This window comes from Mustela erminea, chromosome 13 (assembly GCF_009829155.1).
Source record: "Mustela erminea isolate mMusErm1 chromosome 13, mMusErm1.Pri, whole genome shotgun sequence".
NCBI lineage: Eukaryota > Metazoa > Chordata > Mammalia > Carnivora > Mustelidae > Mustela > Mustela erminea.
The window spans coordinates 71,320,631-71,340,678 of NC_045626.1; the positions used below are offsets into that span (position 1 = coordinate 71,320,631).

Genomic DNA, 20,048 nt, shown 5'->3' on the forward strand with positions numbered 1-20,048 from the left:
TCTTCTTTATCCATTCATCTGTTGATGGACATCTAGGTTCTTTCCATAGTTTGGCTATTGTGGACATTGCTGCTATAAACGTTCAGGTGCACGTGCCCCTTCGGATCACTACATTTGTATCTTTAGGGTAAATACCCAGTAGTGCAATTGCTGGGTTATAGGGTGGCTCTATTTTCAACTTTTTGAAGAACCTCCATGCTGTTTTCCAGAGTGGCTGCACCAGCTTACATTCCCACCAACAGTATAAGAGGGTTTCCTTTTCTTTGCATCCTCGCCAGCTTCTCTTGTTTCCTGACTTGTTAATTTTAGCCATTCTGACTGGCGTGAAGTGGTATCTCAGTTTTTTGATTTGTTTTTCCTTGATGCCTAGTGATGTGGACCACTTTTTCATGGGTCTGTTGGCCATCTGGATGTCTTCTTTGCAGAAATGTTTGTTCATATCCTCTGCCCATTTCTTGATTGGAATATTTGTTCTTTGGGTGTTGAGTTTGCTGAGTCCTTTATAGATTTTGGATACTAGCCCTTTATGTGATAAGTCATTTGCAAATATCTTCTCCCATTCTACCAGTTGTCTTTTGTTTTTGTTGACTGTTTCCTTTGCTATGCAAAATCTTTTGATCTTGATGAAATCTCAATAGTTCATTTTGCCCTTGCTTGCCTTGCCTTTGGCGATGTTTCTAGGAAGAAGCTACTGCGGTGAGGTGGAAGAGGTTGCTGCCTGTGTTCTCCTTAAGGATTTTAATGGATTCCTTTCACATTGAGGTCCGTCATCATTTTGAGTCTATTTTTGTGTGTGGTGTAAGGAAATGGTCCAGTTTCATTTTTCTGCATATAGCTGTCCAATTTTCCCAACAAGATTTGTTGAAGAGACTGTCTTTCTTTCATTGGACATTCTTTCCTGCTTTGTTGAAGATTAGTTGACCATAGAGTTGAGGGTCTATTTCTGGGCTCTCTGTTCTGTTCCATTGACCTATGTGTCTGTTTTTGTGCCAGTACCATACTGACTTGATGATGGCAGCTTTGTAATAGAGCTTGAGGTCTGGAATTGTGATGTCACCAACTTTGGCTTTCTTTTTCAACATTCCTCTGCCTATTTGGGGTCTTTTCTGGATCCATATAAATTTTAGGATTATTTGCTCCATTTCTTTGAAAAAAATTGATGGTATTTTGATGGGAATTGCATTACACATGTAGATTGCTTTAGGTGGCATAGACATTTTCATAGTATTTGTTCTTTCAGTCCATGAGCATGGAACATTTTTCCATTTCTTTGTGTCTTCCTCAATTTCTTTCATGAGTACTTTATAGTTTTCTGAGTATAGATTCTTTGACTCTTTGGTTAGGTTTATTCCTAGGTATCTTATGGTTTTGTGTACAATTGTAAATGGGATCGACTCCTTAATTTCTCTTTCTTCTGTCTTATTGTTGGTGCATAGAAATGCAACTGATTTCTGTGCATTGATTTTATATACTGACACTACTGAATTTCTATACAAGTTCTAGCAGATTTGAAGTGAAGTCTTTTGGGTTTTCCATATAAAGTATCATATCATCTGCAAAGAGTGGTAGTTTGATCTCTTCTTGATTTGGATGCCTTTAATTTCTTTTTGTTGTCTGATTGCTGAAGCTAGGACTTCTAGTACTATGTTGAATAGCAGTGGTGATAATGGACATCCCTGCCTCGTTCCTGACCTTAGCAGAAAAGCTCTGTTTTTCTCCATAGAGAATGATACTCGCTGTGGGTTTTTTATAGATGGCTTTGATGATATTGAGGAATGTACCCTCTATCCCTACACCGTGAAGAGTTTTGAAAGGATGCTGTACTTTGTCAAATGCTTTTTCAGCATCTATTGAGAGTATCATATGTTTCTTGTTCTTTCTTTTATTAATGTATTGTATCACATTGATTGATTTGTGGATGTTGAACCAACCTTGCAGCCCTGGAATAAATCCCATTGGTTGTAGTGAATAATCCTTTTAATGTACTGTTGGATCCTATTGGCTAGTAGTTTGGTGAGAATTTTTGCATCTGTATTCATCAAGGATATTGGTCTCTAATTCTCTTTTTTGATGCAGTCTTTGGTTTTGGGATCAAGGTAATGCTGGCCTCATAAAATGAGTTTGGAAGTTTTCCTTCTGTTTCTATTTTTTGGAACAGTTTCAAGAGAATAGGTGTTAATTCTTCTTTAAATGTTTGGTAGAATTCCCCTGGGAAGTTGTCTGGCCCTGGGCTCTTGTTTTTGGGGAGAATTTTGATGACTGCTTCAATCTCCTTACTGACTATGGGTCTGTTCAGGTTTTCTATTTCTTCCTGGTTCCGTTTTGGTGGTTTATACCTCTCTAGGAATGCATCCATTTCTTCCAGATTGTCAGATTTGCTGGCGTATAGTTGCTCATTATATGTTCTTATAATTGTTTATCTTTCTTTGGTGTTGGTTGTGATCTCTCCTCTTTCGTTCATGATTTTATTTATTTGGGTCCTTTCTCTTTTGTTTCTATAAGTCTTGCCAGGGGTTTGTCAATCTTATTAATTCTTTCAAAGAACCAGCTCCTAGTATCGTTGATTTGTTCTACTGCTTTTTTTTTTGTTTGTTTGTTTCTATTTCATTGATTTCTGCTTGATTTTTATTATTTCTCTTCTGCTGGATTTAGGCTTTCTTTGCTGTTCATTCTCCAGCTCCTTTAGGTGTAGGGTTAGGTTGTGTACTTGAGACCTTTCTTGTTTCTTTTTTTTTTTTTTTAAAGATTTTATTTATTTATCAGAGAGAAAGAGGGAGAGAGAGCAAGCACAGGCAGACAGAATGACAGGCAGAGGCAGAGGGAGAAGCAGGCTCCCTGCTGAGCAAGGAGCCTGATGTGGGACTTGATCCCAGGATGCTGGGATCATGACCTGAGCCGAAGGCAGCTGCTTAACCAACTGAGCTACCCAGGTGTCCCCCTTTCTTGTTTCTTGAGAAAGGCTTGTATCGCTATGTACTGTTAGGTCCCCCAATGATAGGTTCGTGATCAAAGGAGTGAGACTAATACAAAGTGAAGGTCAAGCAAAGCTTTATTTTGCGCCAAGCATCGAGAATCAAACCAATTGTTCAGGGCCGCCTCTTACAGAGAGGGCGACCCCTCCCAGCCTCACAGACTAACTTTTATAGAGCAAAGGCCGTGTGGTTGAGCCTGGCCATATACAGTGGCCAGTTGAATTACAATTCACCCCATGATGGCTATTTGAACTAGCCTGTCACCTTGGTCAGAATTGGTGCCCAAAAGGTGGGACCCACACTCCTTGGTAGCTAGGGAGACAGTATACGTGCTTTACTGATCGGATGTCTCCACCTGGCCCAACTCATCCCTGCATTTGGGCTCTGTTAGCAGGCACTGGTCGACCGTATTCTACTGGTTTCCAGGACTTGCTTTTAAGTAAGTTCCCCTGGGGGGGGAGGGTCAGTTTAAGTTTTACTGCATAAACAACAAAATCACTGTTTAACCAACCGGATGGAATCACTCTGGCTAAATAGGCCCTTACAATACTTTCCTCTCACAACTGCCTTTGCTGTGTGCCACAGGTTTTGAACAGTTGTGTTTTCATTATCATTTGTTTCCATGAATTTTTTCAAATCTTCTTTAATTTCCTGGCTGACCCATTGTTTCTTTAGTAGGATGCTGTATAGCCTCCATGTATTTGGGTACTTTCCAACTTTTCTCTTGTGATTTAGTTGTAGCTTCAGAGCATTGTGGTCTGAAAATATGCAGGGAATGATCCCAGCCTTTTGATATCAGTTGAGACCTGATTCGTGACCCAGGATGTGATCTATTCTGGAGAATCTATGTGCACTAGAGAAGAATGTGTATTCTGTTGCTTTGGGATGGAATGTTCTGAATATATCCGTGATGTCCATCTGGTCCAGTGTGTAATCTCAGGCCTTTATTTCCTTGTTGATCTTTCACTTGGATGATCTGTCCATTTCGGTGAGGAGGGTGTTAAAGTCCCCTACTATTATTGTATTATTGTTGATGTGTTTCTTTGCTTTTATTAATTGGTTTACATAGTGGGCTGCTCCCATATTATGGGCATAGATATTCAAAATTATTAAATCTTCTTGTTGGACAGACCCTTTGAGTATGATATAGTGTCCTTCCTCATCCCTTCTTATAGTCTTTGGCTTAAAATCTAATTTATCTGATTTAAGGATTGCCACCCTAGCTTTCTTTTGATTTCCATTAGCATGGTAAATTGTTTTCCACCCCCTCACTTTAAATTTGGAGGTGTCTTTAGATCTACAATGGCTTTTTTGTAGACAGCATATTGATGGGTTTTGTTTTTTTATGCATTCTGATACCCTGTGTCTTTTAATTGGGCATTTAATTGGGGCATTTAGCCCCAACTTTTCAATAAACTATTATTTTCAATAAACTATTTTTAGTTTTTAAACTTTTCAATAAACTATTATTTAGTTACCATTAATTACCATTAATATAGTGCCATTGTATTGCCTGTAAGGTGACTGTTACTGTATATTGTCTCTTTTTCTTTTTCGGTCTACTACTTTTAGGCTCTCTTTTTGCTTAGAGGACCCCTTTCAATATTTTCTTCAGGGCTGTTTTGGTGTTTACAAATTCTTTTAGTTTTTGTTTGTCCTGGAAGCTTTTTATCTCTCTTTCTATTTTCAGTGATAGCCTAGCTAGAGATAGTATTCTTGGCTGCATGTTTTTCTCATTTAGTGCTCTGAATGTATCATGATCATGCCAGTTTTTTCTGGCCTGCCAGGTCTTTGTGGATAAATCTGCTGCCAATCTAATATTTTTACCATTGTATGTTACAGACTTCTTGTTTCAAGCTGCTTTCAGGATTTTCTCTTTGTCACTAAGACTTGTTAGTTTTACTATTAGATGATGGGGTGTGGACCCATTTTTATTGATTTTGAGGGTGGGTTCTCGGTGCCTCCTGGATTTTGATGTTTGTTCCCTTTGCCATATTAGGGAAATTCTCTACTATAATTCACTCCAATATACCTTCTGCCCACCTTTCTCTTCTTCTTCTGGAATTCCCATTATTCTAATATTCTTTCATCTTATGGTATCACTTCTCTCTCAAATTCTCCCCTCATGGTCCAATAGTTGTTTGTCTCTCTTTGCTCAGCTTCCTTATTCTCCGTCGTTTGGTCTTCTAGATCACTAATTCTCTCTTCTGCCTCATTTATCCTAGCAGTAAGAGCCTCCATTTTTGGTTGCACCTCATTAATAGCTTTTTAAATTTCAGCTTGGTTAGATTTTAGTTCTTTTTTTTTTCTTTTTTCTCCAGAAAGGGCTTTTATTTCTCCAGAAAGGGTTTCTTTAATATCTTCCATGCCTTTTCTGAGCCCATGTAGCACCTTGAGAATCGTCATTCTGAACTCTAGATCTGACATATTACCAATGTCCGTATTGATTAAGTCCCTAGCCTTTGGTACTGCCTCTTCTTTTTTTTTTTGTGGTAAGTTTTTCTGTCTTGTCATTTTATCCAGATAAGAATATATGAACAAGAGAATAAAATACTAAAGGGGTGGCCAAGATCCCAGAAAAAATGTATGCTAACCAAATCAGAAGAGATACCAAATTGGGGTGAGAAAAAAGGGGGTAGAAAGAAATTTTTAAAAAATTTAAAATAAAATTTAAAAAGATATGTATCTTTTTAAGTTTTATGTGTGTGTGTGTGTGTGTGTATGTATATATATTAGACTGGTGAATAGAATGAGCCACCCACTTGATTTTGGGTGTATTTTGGTCTCTTAGAAGAAACTACATACTATATTCAAAAATAAGGGTAAACATGATGAGGGGATGGAATATGACTATAACGATGAAAGTTTAAAAAAAATTCTAAAAAAGGAATTGATAAGATATGTTGGGTGGAAAAAGAAAGAAAAAAAAAGTGGAGAGAATTTGTTCAGGCTGGAGACTAGACCAAAGCCCTGTACTAGATTTAGGGTATATTTTGATCTATTAGAAGAAATTATATCCCAGAATTTTTTTTTAAAGAACAATCCCTGTATGTATACAAAAAATTAGATACAATGAAGGATATATCTATAATAATGGAAGTTTTAAAAGATTTTTTTAAGAATGGTATTGTTAAGATAAACTAAAAAACATTAAAAGAGGAAAGAAGAAAAGTTAAAAAACGTTAGAATAAAAAAATATAAAATTAAAAAAATTTAATTAACTTTGCAAGACTAGAGAATCATGGGGAGAAAGCCATGAATTCCATGCTTTGCTTTCCCCTCCTCTGGAATTCCACTGTTTTCCTTGATCAGTGAACTTGGTCTTGGCTGGTGGTTCTTGTTGATCTTCTGGGGGAGGGGCCTGTTGTAGAGACTCTCAAATGTCTTTGCCTGAGGTGGAATTGTGCTGCCCTCCCCAGCGGCCAGGCTAAGTAATCTGGTTGGGTTCGCTCTTGGGAGCTTTTGTTCCCTGAATACTTTCCATAGAGCTCTGGAGGATGGGAATGAAAATGGTGGCCTCCCAAACTCTGGCCCAGAGGAGCCAAGAGCTTGGGGCCCCACTCCTCAATGCACGCTCAGAGAAAATCAGTCAATCACTCTTGTCTCCCTGGTCTCTGCCCGCACTCTGAGCTCACCCTGCCTATGACCGAGTGTTTATGTCTCTGGCACACATCCCTGTTTGGAGTCTTCAAACCCCCAGATTCCTGCTTGTGGGTCTTACCCAGTCTACCACTTGTGGGGATCCCTGCTCAAAGAGCAGTGGTCGGACTGTGCCATGGATCACAGTTTAAGGTAACCCCCAGCTGAAAGCTCACTCCTCAGCTCCGTCTCTATAGTCGGCTTCCCCGCTCTGATATCTGCAAGCTCTGCTACTCAGACAACCCCTACCTTATGTGACCCCGCGGAACCTGAGACCACACTGTCCCCGCGAGGTCTCCACCCACGCTTAGCCTCTGGAGCAATGTCTGTCCATGGAGCAGACTTCTAAAAGTTCGGATTTTTTTTTTTTAAAAGATTTCATTCACCCACTTGACAGAGAGAGATCACAAGTAGGCAGAGAGAGAGAGAGGAGGAAGCAGGCTCCCCGCCGAGCAGAGAGCCCGATGCGGGACTCGATCCCAGGAAGGCAGCAGCCCAACCCACTGAGCCACCCAGGCCCTCCTAAAAGTTCGGATTTTGTGCTCTGTTGCTCCACCACTTGCAGGGAGCCGGCCCCTCCTCCTGTGATCTATCTTCCCATGGCTTCGAATTCACTTCTCTACATGTCCTACCTTTCAGAAAGTATTCGATTTTCTGTTTCTAGAATTGCTGCTCTTCTTCTCTTTGATCTCCTGCTGGGTTTGTAGGTGTTTGGAATGGTTTGATAACTATCTAGCTGAACTGCGACTGATGACATCTCAGTCTGCAACTCCTCCACCATCTTGACTTCTGAACCCCCAAAACAATTCATTTTAAAGGGTTTGCTATGATTTATATTTTCCTAGATTGGGACAAATCAATTTTCCAGGGCTGAAACTTTATTTAATTTTGAAGGACAAAGTGTCTTTTAAGATGTTTTGGGATATGCACATAGAAGGAAGGAACAAAAGAGGATATGTCAAACTCTTTTTTATAGTTAGGTGATATAGGACAAAAGCAAGGAAGAAAGTAGAAAGAAGTACTTAAAAATACATGGGAACCGAATTAGAGGTCATATAGCATCTTTACAGATTGCTTGTCAGGTAAACCAGATACATTGTGCCTTTTTGCTGTATGCTTTGTTGTTGGTTAATAATAACCAATATTAACCAATTGCTCTAGCCTCTGCAGGTTGCAACTCTGTAGAAGAATAAAGTCTTTCTTTTCTTTTTTTTTTTTTTTTTAAAGATTTTATTTATTTATTTGACAGACAGAGATCACTGTAGGCAGAGAGTCAGGCAGAGATAGAGGAAAGCAGGCTCCCTGCTGAACAGAGAGCCCGATATGGGGCTCGATCCCAGGACCCCGGGATCACGACCCGAGCCGAAGGCAGAGGCTTTAACCCACTGAGCCACCCAGGCGCCCCAGAATAAAGTCTTTCTTATGCCTTTTTAATGGTATGGAACTTTTTATTTGGTCAGTCATAAATATGTATAGTTGTGGGGTGAAATATGGCATTATGCATTTGAACATACATCAATTAATAATAAATGTAATAAAAAGAAGGAAAACCGGGATGCCTGGGTGGCTCAGTTGGTTGGACGACTGCCTTCAGCTCAGGTCATGATCCCGGAGTCCTGGGATCAAGTCCCGCATCAGGCTCCTGGCTCCATGGGGAGTCTGCTTCTCCCTCTGACCTTCTCCTCGCTTATGCTCTCTCTCACTGTCTCTCTCTCTCAAATAAATAAATAAAATCTTTTAAAAAAAATTAAAAAAAAAAGAAGGAAAACCTCTACTGTATTTTCTCAGCTAAAATTGTGTTTTAATGTTGTATTTATTGTTTTTTTGACTCTGAAAACAGGAGAGTTGGTTTCTTTCAACTGCTTGGGGAGAAAAAAGAGATAACCAGAAGGTCAGAGTAAAGCATGTGCTTTTTCTTTCAAATCTCTCTCTCTCTCTTTTTAAGATTTTTTTTTTTTTAAAGTAATCTCTATACCCAATGTTGTGCTCCAACTTACAACCCCAAGAGCAGGAGTTGCATGCTCTACCAGGGGAGCCAGCCAGGTGCCCCTCTACTTTTAAGTGTGATTTCGGGAATTACAGAGCTGCAGAGAAGAGAAACTACCAGAAAAGTACTAAACTTTCACCTGGTTTTATATTTAGTAATTTTGAATTGCTCTCAAAGTAGAAAAATAAAATTGGTGTTTCAAATAAATACACTTGAACTTTTGTATTCTACTCATGCATTTTTAAAAATTAAAATCCTACTTATTTGTTAATAGTGAATTAAAAATAGATTTTTAATATGGAGGGAGAGAAATAAGCATGTTTATTACTCAAGATGAGCAGTTAGTCATCCAGCCAAAAGCTTTCATCTGTCTTCTTTTACAATTAAAACAAAATCTATTAGTCCTGTCAATCAGTAGTCATCTGGAGTGATGACAAGGGCTGTACAAACACCAGTAGCAGCTTCCAGAGAATCAAAGATGAAACTTTTCAGAATGAAGCTTACCTTATATGAAATAAATCAGCCTTTCATGATAAGCTGGGTAGCTTGAATGCTCAACTTCAATAAACCTGTAAATTAATATCCTGTAATATGGATTTGGGAACATTTTCCTTTTACTTAGTAATCATCTGTAGTTCTTTTCCTTGGAAATGCACTGAATCTCATTTTCATTTTAGAGCTGCTACTGAGAAAATAACATTCTCAGCTCTCTGGGTATTTATAATACTTGGAAGAAGTAAAGTAAAACAGAGAAACTGTGCAATTTTATACTGAGAATGTGACTCTGAGATTTTATTTAAAGTAAAGTAAACAGATTTTTTTGTTTTCTTGTTTTGTCATGGTCAGTTTGCTCATACTTGAGTGCTCAAGTTTAATCAGAATGCTGACATACCATTGTTTTCTTATTTAGAATGTTGCTTTGCTATTTACAACATCTTTTCAGTAAGAAAAACTAAGTCAACTGGGTTTCTTAATAATGCTGTCAGACAGTAAGAAAAGACTTAAGATCTCTTCTGGTTTGTGAGTTTAATTCAGTTAAACAAATATGTTCAGAATATCAGCTTTGCGCAGGAATTAAATGCTGGAGTAGAAATAGAGGTTCTCAGTAGGTATATCTTAATAGAGGAGGTTCCATCTGTTAAAGAGTTTAACTTCTTGACTAATGCAAACAAGCTAGTGTAATATAAGGAAGATTATAAGAAACCTACTATAAAGTACTGTGGAACATGGGGGAGGAAACAAGTCCTGCCAGGGATCAGAGAGAAGACTCCTTGGAAGAAATAGCATTTTAATTTCTCATGAAAAATGAGTAGAATTTCAACAAGTGAATATGGAGGGAGAGGGGAAAGTATTTTAAAAAATGATGTTCATTTTTCTAAGTAATGAGTTTGCAAAAGGGAAATGTAGAGACAGTGAGGAACTGTAACTTCAAATAGTCATATCGAATTCTTAGTTATGATTCTGTGTTTATTTAATAGAGGTTGTTTAGCTTCTTCATTCTTTAAGAGAGACAAAATATCCAATATAATGGTGATTCCTAAACTTGGGTGGTCATTGTAATTATCTAGGCCTAGGAGTCTTAAAAACTACAGGTTTCTAGACTCTGCTCTTAGACTGTCTGTCTCAGTAAGTCTTGGGTAGGGTTCAAGTTCAAGACTTTAAATTCTCTTGATTCTGTCCAGCCAGGTTTGGAAGGTAGCCTTCCTCATGAGCTTTTATTGCTCACTAAAAATACAGTCTTCCTCCTTTCATTCCCAAGTTCCCAAATTGGAATAAAACAAATAGACATGTTTTATTTCATTCTATGCTTAGTTATTTGATCCTTGAAGTTTCAATGTTCAAGTTGAATTGGAGTTTATTCTTAGCTATCGGTTCATAAGTGCGCAATAAATATGTGTTGAATAGTTAGAAATGTACTAAAAAAATTTAAGGTTGTATTGGAGAGTACTCCACAATAAATTCTTCCAAGGGACTCACCCTTTTTTGTTGGTTTCTTTGTTTTGTTTGGTCTGTTCTCTCTGTTTTTGACTGTAGTATGAAATGCTCTTAGATTTTTGGAAAAGCCCTGCAGGTTCCTTGTAGCCCTTGCTTTGAGCATCACTGATAGCGATGTTCCTATAACATTATGAAAGGCAGCTAGATAAAGCAAATCCTATTGCTGAAAATTTCTTTAATGTTAAGCCTCTTTGTAACCTGCATTTTTGCTTGTTTCTTCACTCAACCAAAAATCTGTTTTCTCTAGATTCTGAAAAGGGAATGGATGCTTATGAGTATTTTGAAGTTCTAAGCAGTTCAACTGCTGTCATTGGGGGTTGAACTGTGCAGTATTATTTGATTTGTTATAGCTTCTTTATTCTACTCGCTCAGCATTTTCCTGGCAGTTAATTACACAGTGGCTTTAGGGTGCATTCCATAAGATGCTGAAGACACAGCTTCGCTGAAGTCTGACACACTTTCCTCCTTGGTTACATAGCTAATGGCCACTCTGGGATAATTAGTGAGAAGAAACTCCAATGGCCCAATTACTGTCTTCTGAAGGTTTTCCCTCTTAATTCTTCTTTACTCAGATCTTGAGAGATTGCCTCCATTGTGCTTCCAGTTTTAAACACCTGTGTCCTGTTTAAAACTGGGTTTTCCAAGTTGCAGTCAGATAAAAGGTAAAAGATCTGTGTCTTAGTGTGTTGGGAGTACTGTCAGAGGTTCCTTGGATTTTAGAGAAACCATAGAGTAGTACCATTCAGAGCAGAGATAGCTAGTATTTCCAAAGCCACAGTCATTCCTGGGTTAAGAGTCATACCAACTGTCCTCATCTATGTAGTGAGAGGTCTTGAGGTTTCAGGCTCAGAACTGTTGGGTTTCTGTAGCTTTTCCTGTTATGTAGATTAGTAATCAAACATTATGCCATTTTTCTGTCAGGCAGCTTGACTTGGGGTATTGTAACTTACTAATGTAATGAAAATGCATGTGCATATGCCTTGGTAATGAAACTATGTGAACATGTCTACCACAGTGTTTGGTAGGTAGATAAAATCTAAATCTTATAAATTCCTGAGTCATCTAAGTCAGCCATATGTCGTCTGCCTTTTTAGAATTTCTTTCCAACATAGAAGACAGTGAGTCCATTCTTTTTGCTAAGGTTCATGTCAACATAAGGTACTTCTCATTGGAATTGTGAAGCAAATGTCTGTTTCTGAATTTTGTCCAAACTTGGGGAAAAAGTGACTATGTTAAAAGAAACTGCTTTGAAAAATTGCTTTTTGGAAAGTTATTAATATTATGGCTATGCTATGGATGTGCCATTTTCCATGAATGTGTCCTTTATATAGAGAGAAGGTACTCACTGAATATCCATTGATTGAATTGATGTCATGATGTTTTATCATAGGAGTTCTAAATCTTGCCTTTCGTTGCAGTCTTCTTCTTTGGTTTGAATGTTCCCAGCTCTCTTTGTAGAGTATGTTACTAATTCACCCAGCCTTTTGCTTCAGTGTTGTGTGCTGTGCTTTCCCAAGTGGTTCATGAGGATTTGTAGGGATAACTTAAAACCTTGGAGTGGTGAAACTAAGCCAAAGCCACGTTGCTGGAGCTCACCCTAAGTTGTCATGTTTTATCGAAGTAGTAAGATTGATGGACATAAGAAAAGAATATTCTAGCAGTGTAACAACAACAACAAAAAGTTCCGTTTTGCAGCTTGGCAAATCTTCCTCTGGTTTGTCTCCAGCAAATTAAAAGTTCTTTAGATGTAGAGGTTGTGGAGTTTGTATTCAGTATGCAATGACCACATCATGTTAAAATAATTAATTAATCTCTCGCCTCAGATTGACACATGGAGGGGCATTGCCTGCTGGGACTGTTTGGAATTTTGTAGGAAATTATGATTCTACTAGTATATTTTCTTCTAATATACTCTCAGTTAATGAATATCTTTGCTAAGAGGAAATCTTTGAAAGGGTAAAGGAAAAATAATCAGTTGATCCAGAGACTATTAGGATCTAGTATGCTGAAACGAACAGAGCTAGAGTTGGAGAATAAGACTATTGAACAGACTCCTTAAAACCACGGAGATTGGCCTCTCCAGTGTGGTTTTTTTAGAGGGGGGAGAGGGATAGAGAAGGGGAGACAGAGAATCTTAAGTAGGCTCCACACTGAGTGCGGAGCCCCACATGGGGCTTGACCTTATAACCCCGAAATCATGACCTCAATTGAAATCCAGAGTTGGGTGATTAACCGACTGAGCCACCCAGCCATCCCTCCGATGTGGTTTTTGAAGTTCTGTATACTTGCACAGAGAAAAAAATCAGGCAATTTATAGAGTCTTCTTTCATACGGAGATATTTAGGAAAATTCATATTTTAATCTTGAAATGTTGGAACTTCTTTAAAAGAAAGCTTTTAAGTCCTCCTTTCTCAAGGACTTTTCCAAAAGTCTGTGCCTTTGTAAATATATACATTCTTAAGTTTTTTATTGAAGTTTGCAAAATTGGTTGGAAAATATGTGCATTTTATATTTTAAAGATTTTTTTTTTTGAAATTATTTTGGCCCTTTTAATAAGTTACATCATTATTTGGATTTTGCCCAGTTTAGAGGCTGAAGTGCCTGATAAAGCATTGAAGGAAGATTTACAACTGTAGTTAGCATTAGCTTTTTTTCCCAGTGATGTTATCCCTTTCCTTTCATTGAAATAGAAGTCAGCAAATTGAGGTTTGCTGGCATTTCTTCTACGTCCTAGCTATGTGATCACAGGCACATTATGTACCCATGCAAAGCCTCAGGCTTCTTATCTGTAAAATTGGATAAGGAACCTTGCCTGTCTCAGAGGGCTGTTATGAGGGTCTTGAGGGATAATATATGTGAAAGCATTTGGGAACTGTAAAGCAATACATTATTATAATTTCTGTAAAAGGGAGTTTCAGATCATATTTACGTTGTGGTCACTATGGTCTATTATAAGTAAATCTCTATTTAAACTGCTTTATATTAATTTTCAAATGTGATTTCCCCATAGTTCTAGACTCACATTGAACATATGTTTCATTCTGATTGAACAAAATAATAGATTTTTCTTTAAATGTGTACCATGTATATTATTTTTTCTAATAAAAATGGTAATTGCTTATCTGTGTGACTTCCAAAGGATAGGCTCCACTTTTCTGTAATTATTTCTTTGCTTAAAATTTTTCTTATTTATCTCAAGGGAATTCCGTCTATCTGATATTATCTTATTTTTCTCTTGTCATTTAGGGAGTGTGTTAATTAAACTTAGACCTGATACCAACCCTGGCATATGCAGCAGACCCTCCTCCCATTTGACATATTTTCCTTTATCATTTTCCTATGTGATCTCAGAGCCACTTTTCAATCCATCTGGCAGTGTTCATATTAGGCCAATTTTAATTAAGCTTGTGAATTAGACTCTGAGACCCTGTCTAAGTTATTTTACTGGAATACAGTTTAGATCATTGGCTTTGCCATAATTCAACATATTATGCCATTAAAATATTAAAAGTAAATCGATCAAGTCTGTCCAATCTGATTATACCTTTTTTTGAAAGTTGTAAATATTGGACTGATTATTGCTTATTACTCCATTTATTTCAAAAGAAAGGTATTTCTTGAAATTTCAATACAAAACAGGAAATTGTTTGAACCATACAGATGGAAATTTATTGGACACTTAGCAGGGTTTTACTCTACTTGTGCTTAAATCACTGCTTGTTCACCTTTCCTCCCTCAGAGATAGACTTACATCCCTGTCCTGTCCTCACTTCAGTTCTTCCCTCTTCCCCCACTAATATAAATATTTGGACAGATAACCTTGGCTTTTGAGACGCTTGTTCCTTTGCATCCTGTTTGTCTGCGTTGCCCCTTCGTGTCCAAAGCACTTGCCTCTGGGTGGTTTGTCGCTAACAAGAATGTTTTTCCCACCACAGGCCAGCTCTGCTGCAGTCTTCAACTCTGAACCGACTTCTCAAACCTTAGATAGTCTGACAACCACCGTCCTCTCAGAACAGAACATGTTGGGCTCTTCCTACACTTGCCATCACGTTACATTATTTTAGAGGGGTGCCGTTAACATCCCAGATGTTTCAAATATTCCTTCCTGCAGGCACTCCCTAGTTACTGTCTGATCAGCTTCAGATTGACTGTTGATCTCTAGAGAATGATGCTGCATCTGTGCACGATGTTTGTTTCTGAAAGGTCATTTCCTGGTGTGAATTCTGACCAAAGGAGATCAAGCCAGAGTGCAGTCTTCTTTCTCTTATGTCCTTATTTTACTTAGGAGAGAAATTAAGTCTCTACTCAGATGTGTTGCACAGAACAAAAATATTAGACAATGATGTGACATATTAATAATAGACAGAAATAGGTTAAAATAAGAACATTGAATCTCATCCAAGCTTTGACATGTGTAATGGCTTCATAGTGAATTAAATAGAGAATTGTTTCTGAGTTTGGCTTAGTCAGTGGTTTATTTTCCTCCTCATTGCTTATAGTATCCCCTTCAAAGCTTAAGATAACACGGATTTGTACCTCTGCATTGGCTGTTTTTTTTTTTTAAGATTTTATTTATTAATTTGACAGAGAGGAATCACAAGTAGACGGAGAGGCAGCCAGAGAGAGAGAGAGGGAAGCAGGCTCTCTGCTGAGCAGAGAGCCCGATGCGGGACTCGATCCCAGGACTCTGAGATCATGACCTGAGCCGAAGGCAGCGGCTTAACCCACTGAGCCACCCAGGCGCCCCATCTGTGTTGGCTTTTATATTGTTTGGCTATCCTTGTACTTTGCTTTTGAACAACCCAAAGCAAATAGCTCTCCTTCATTTGTTCTGCTCTCAGTATCACAAGTGATAGGGACCACAGCTCAGGGGGATGGTTGGGGATGTTACCCAGTTTTTTTTTTTTTAAGGATTTTTTATTTATTCACTTATTTGAGAGAGAGATCACAAGCAGGCAGAGAGGCAGGCAGAGAGAGAGGGGGAAAGCAGGCTCCCCGCTGAGCAGAGAGCCCGATGCGGGATTCAATCCCAGGACCCTGAGATCATGACCTGAGCCGAAGGCAGAGGCTTAACCCACTGAGCCACCCAGGCGCCCCAACCCAGGTTTTTTTTTTTTAACCCTCAATCTTAATTCAGAATTTCTGAAAGCATAGATTTGTTTCTTTACCATCCTAAATGATTTTGACAAGGTGTTTTGAAGTATAAGGCATTCCTTCTGCATTATACATTTAAAATAAGATTTCCTATAACAAAATTGATTCTCCTTAACCCCTGTGGCCGCCTTCTAGGCTGTTTCTGGGATCAGCATAAGTGCTACAGTTCATTAGAGCATTTTAAGATTTTTATCTCCCACTATTTCATGAAAATAAAATCGAGCTCACATTGTTTTTCAGTAATACATCAGATGCTTGGAAATAGTCTGATCTAAAGGAGTCAATTAAGCATGTTGTTATCTAGATTCTTCGTAGAAGATCACCTGAATGTGCTTCTAGATGTTAAAGATCTAAATAATGTAGCAAGTGAGATGATTTTTTAAAAGCTGACAACCAGGGTTTAGAGAAAATATTTTAAATGGAGAATGTTTGCCTACAGCTCTTTTGCATGGCTGTCTACTTGCAGCCTACCTTCCCCATTCCCTGCCCATTCAGTCCCCAAACATCACCTGAACACAGAAAGAGAAAGTAATATAGAAAAGCACAGTATGTGTGAAAACTGCGAAATCAATAGAAGAACAAACTTGAATCCTGAGAGCAGGGTTCATTTTGTTCAAGGAGATACATTTTGTCAGATGGAGAAGGGATCGGAGGGAAGGTTTATCTGGCACAGATTTGTGAGACACCTGGCCTACCTGGTAGGTGGAGAAGATCACTGTGGTGGGCTTTTAATGAGTTTGGTGGGAAGTTATAAGGCAGTGAGGCAGGGGAGACAGATTGGGTCATACTGTGAAGGCCTTGTATGCTAAGATAAGGAGCTTTGGTTTTGTTCAGGAGCCAGTGAGCATCCCAGATATGTTTTCCAAACTGGTTAAGAACTGTGCTCATCTTTTCTCTCTGTTACTGTGTCTCTCTGGCTACATGGCACAATGTGAACTGGAAAGGAATAGCTGTGGAGAAGGAGTAGCAGGAAGACCTTCTAACTCCTGAGGGATTCTGCTGGAGTTCTAATCAAGTGGTAACGAGGTTGGACTAAGATATTGATTCTGACCATCTGGCATAGCCTTCATTCATCTTCTCCATGATAGATCCTCAGATGTCTGAAGGCAGGCTCGTGTCTTTTATCAAGGCATATTTTGAGGGTGGGAGGGGAGAACTTATGAAGTCCCAGTTTCTCTTTCAAACTAGAACAGGGTCAGTAGTGACTGGTCAACCCAACTGTGAACTTGTCTTATCTCTTCTCATAACTTTTATGCAACTGTCCTCTTCTTATTACTTTGAAATTACAGTGCTTTAAAATATTTGTTTTGGCAAAAACATTGATGTGGGGGCTTTAGTTTAGAAAACTCCAGCAAGATTTAGAACTGTTGGAGAACAAGATCTGGAAACTTGTGTGTTACGATTCTGTTTGCCAGATCTTAGACTGGCCACAAAGAACCTTGGTTTTGGTTGTTTCGCATATCTCACATACTCTGGCATTCCATTTGCTTCCACTTGTGTTCTACTCTCTAATAGGAGATGTTGTAGCTGTCGTTCCTACAGTGATTGGGACTGTTCTTTTTTTTAAGGTATTACTTTTGCTGTCTTTAATACTATGGAGAGCATCAATATGTGAAGGCCACTAAACTGACATTGCAACCATTGCTGGGAAACTGGTGCCTTCCTGCTGGTGTCATTTAATCCTGTGCATTTTTTGGAAGGTTGTAGTTCTTGTTTAGCTGTCAAGGAACACAGTGCTATCTCATGAGCACTGCTTTCTGATGAGCTCTTGGAGCAGAGGCCCTGTTCTTTGTAGAGCCTCTTCTTGAGGTTCTGAGGATGGATAAAAATGATCTTCTGAACCCAAATTCTTTTCAACGGTGTGTTTTGGGAATGGACTATTAGAGGAAGCTTGCTTTTATATTACTAAGTGTGATAAACATGGCTGAACTGTGGTGGTAACGCCTTCCCTTAAGAGTTAAATAACTCTGCAGTTGGTTTTCTGGCCCCAGATAGCTGGGATCTGCAAGTGTGACTGCTATTGACTCTGCAGCTGGATTTGAGAGAAAATTTTAAGGGTGGCAGAGTATCATAAAAATATAAAACTACTTTTATCTACAGTCTGTTAGAAGAATTTGATCTAGGGGTGCCTGGGTGGCTCAGTGGGTTAAAGCCTCTGCCTTCAGCTCAGGTCATGATCCCAGGGTCCTGGGATTGAGCCCTGCGTCAGGCTCTCTGCTCAGCGGGGAGCCTGCTTCCTCCTCTCTCTCTCTGCCTGCCTCTCTGCCTACTTGTGATTTCTGTCTGTCAAATAAATAAATAAAATCTTTAAAAAAAAAAAAGAAGAAGAATTTGATCTGGAGTTTTGCTGAATGTGGTTTAAAAAAAAAAAAGATTTATTTATTTGAGAGAGAGAGAAGGGGGAGCCACAGAGAGAGAAAGAGCAGGAGACAGAATTTCCAGCTGACTCCCTGCTGACGGCAGAGCCTGATGTGGGACTTGATCTCATAACCCTGAGATCATGACTTCAGCTAAAATCAGGAGTCAGATCCTTAATCGACTGAGCCATCCTGGGATTCCTTGCTGAATGTGTTTAAAAAGCTAATGCCTTCTGGACAGATTTTCATTGGAATATTTTTTTTTTAAAGATTTTATTTATTTATTTGACAGACAGAGATCACAAGTAGGCAGAGAGGCATTCAGAAAGAGGAGGAAGCAGGCTCCCCGCTGAGCAGAGAGCCCGATGCGGGGCTCGATCCCAGGACCCTGGGATCATGACCTGAGCCGAAAGCAGAGGCTTTAACCCACTGAGCCACCCAGGCGCCCCATTCATTGGAATATTTTGAACTTTACCAAGTTTACAAGAGACTTGCTTACAGTTCATCACTTTTTTTTTTTTTACAAACATGAAAATAAAAGAATTGAGTAAAAATTAAGTCTTATACATAGCATACCCAGATTACTGTTTTAGAAACAGCTGTTTGGGGGGCACCTGGGTGGCTCAGTGGGTTAAGCCTCTGCCTTCTGCTCAGGTCATGATCCCAGGGTCCTGGGATTGAGCCCTGCATTGGTCTCTCTGCTCAGTGGGAAGCCCGCTTCCTCCTCTCTCTCTCTCTGCCTGCCTCTCTGCCTACTTGTGATCTCTGTCTGTCAAATAAATAAATAAAATCTTAAAAAACAAAAAGAAACAGCTGTTTGGTTATCTTTTTGTTTTGTTTTAATTCAATCCAAGGTGAGGAGAATTTTTAATGAAAAAAATTGTACATTGAGGTTTATATTATTAAAGATAGAAATCTTTTCTTCTGAAAAGATTGGAAAAGGATTCTACCCTTTCTTTTATTCACTCTCTTTGCTAGTTCACTAAATTACTACTTTTCTCTATTTTTTTGAACATGTATTTATTTATTTTAGAGAGAGAGTGAGAGAGAGAGAGAGTGCGAGCAAGCAGGGGGAAGGTCGGGGGAGAGAGAGAATCTTAAAGCAGGCTTCCCCCGAGCTTGAGCCTGATACGGGGTTCCATCCCAGGACCCTGGGATCTTGACCTGGGCCAAAGTCAACCGACTGAGCCACCCAGGCAGTCCACTACTTTTCTCTACTTCTAGACATTTATTTATTTATTTTTTCATCCTTATAAGGGTATCCTAATCTCTACATACATACATACATACATACATACATACATACATATATTTTTAAATTTATTTTTTAAATTTTAAAAAATTTATTTATTTGACAGATCACAAGAAGGCAGAGAGGCAGGTGGGGGAGGGGCAAGCTCCCCGGTGAGCAGAGAGTCTGACGTGGGGCTCGGTCCCAGGACCCCAAGACCATGACCTGAGCCAAAGACAGAGGCTTTAACCCACTGGACCACCCAGGTGCCCCTAAATTCTATAGTTAAACCCTTTCCTTATTTTATCTTACTAAATAGCAGCTTTGTTATCCTCATATTGCTTTAGCCTTTCTTGGGCACCTCCCAGCCTACTTGGCTATTATCTCTGTGACCTCATTTTTTCTGAATCCCAGACATCATCTGTCAATTCCAAAAGACCGTGTTTAGAAGTCAGTTTCCTCTTCTCTCTCACATTAATACAATCTATGTTACTTTTCACTCTGAAACGTTTACTAGAGGTCTGTAACATTTTTTTTTTCATTTGAGAGCAAGTGAGAGAGTGAGAGAGAGAGGGAGAGCGCATGAGCGGGGAGGGGGGGTGAGGTGGGCAGAGGCAGAGGGAGAAGCAGGCTCCCCACTGAGCAGGGAGCCTGATGGGGGACTCGATCCTAGGACCCTGGCATCATGACCTGAGCTGCAGGCAGATGCTTAA

The 20,048-nt window shown here is 39.1% G+C and overlaps 1 protein-coding gene and 1 long non-coding RNA gene across 8 annotated transcripts in view; both read left to right on the forward strand.

Annotated features, from left to right (window-relative positions):
• TTC28 (tetratricopeptide repeat domain 28) overlaps nt 1-20,048 on the forward strand; it is a 648,175-nt gene that overhangs the window by 252,970 nt on the left and 375,157 nt on the right. The window lies entirely within an intron of this gene.
• On the forward strand, nt 8,617-19,161 carry LOC116572504. The gene is made up of 3 exons (XR_004278369.1): nt 8,617-9,922; nt 16,273-16,275; nt 19,146-19,161. It is a non-coding gene; the product is annotated as an uncharacterized LOC116572504 (long non-coding RNA).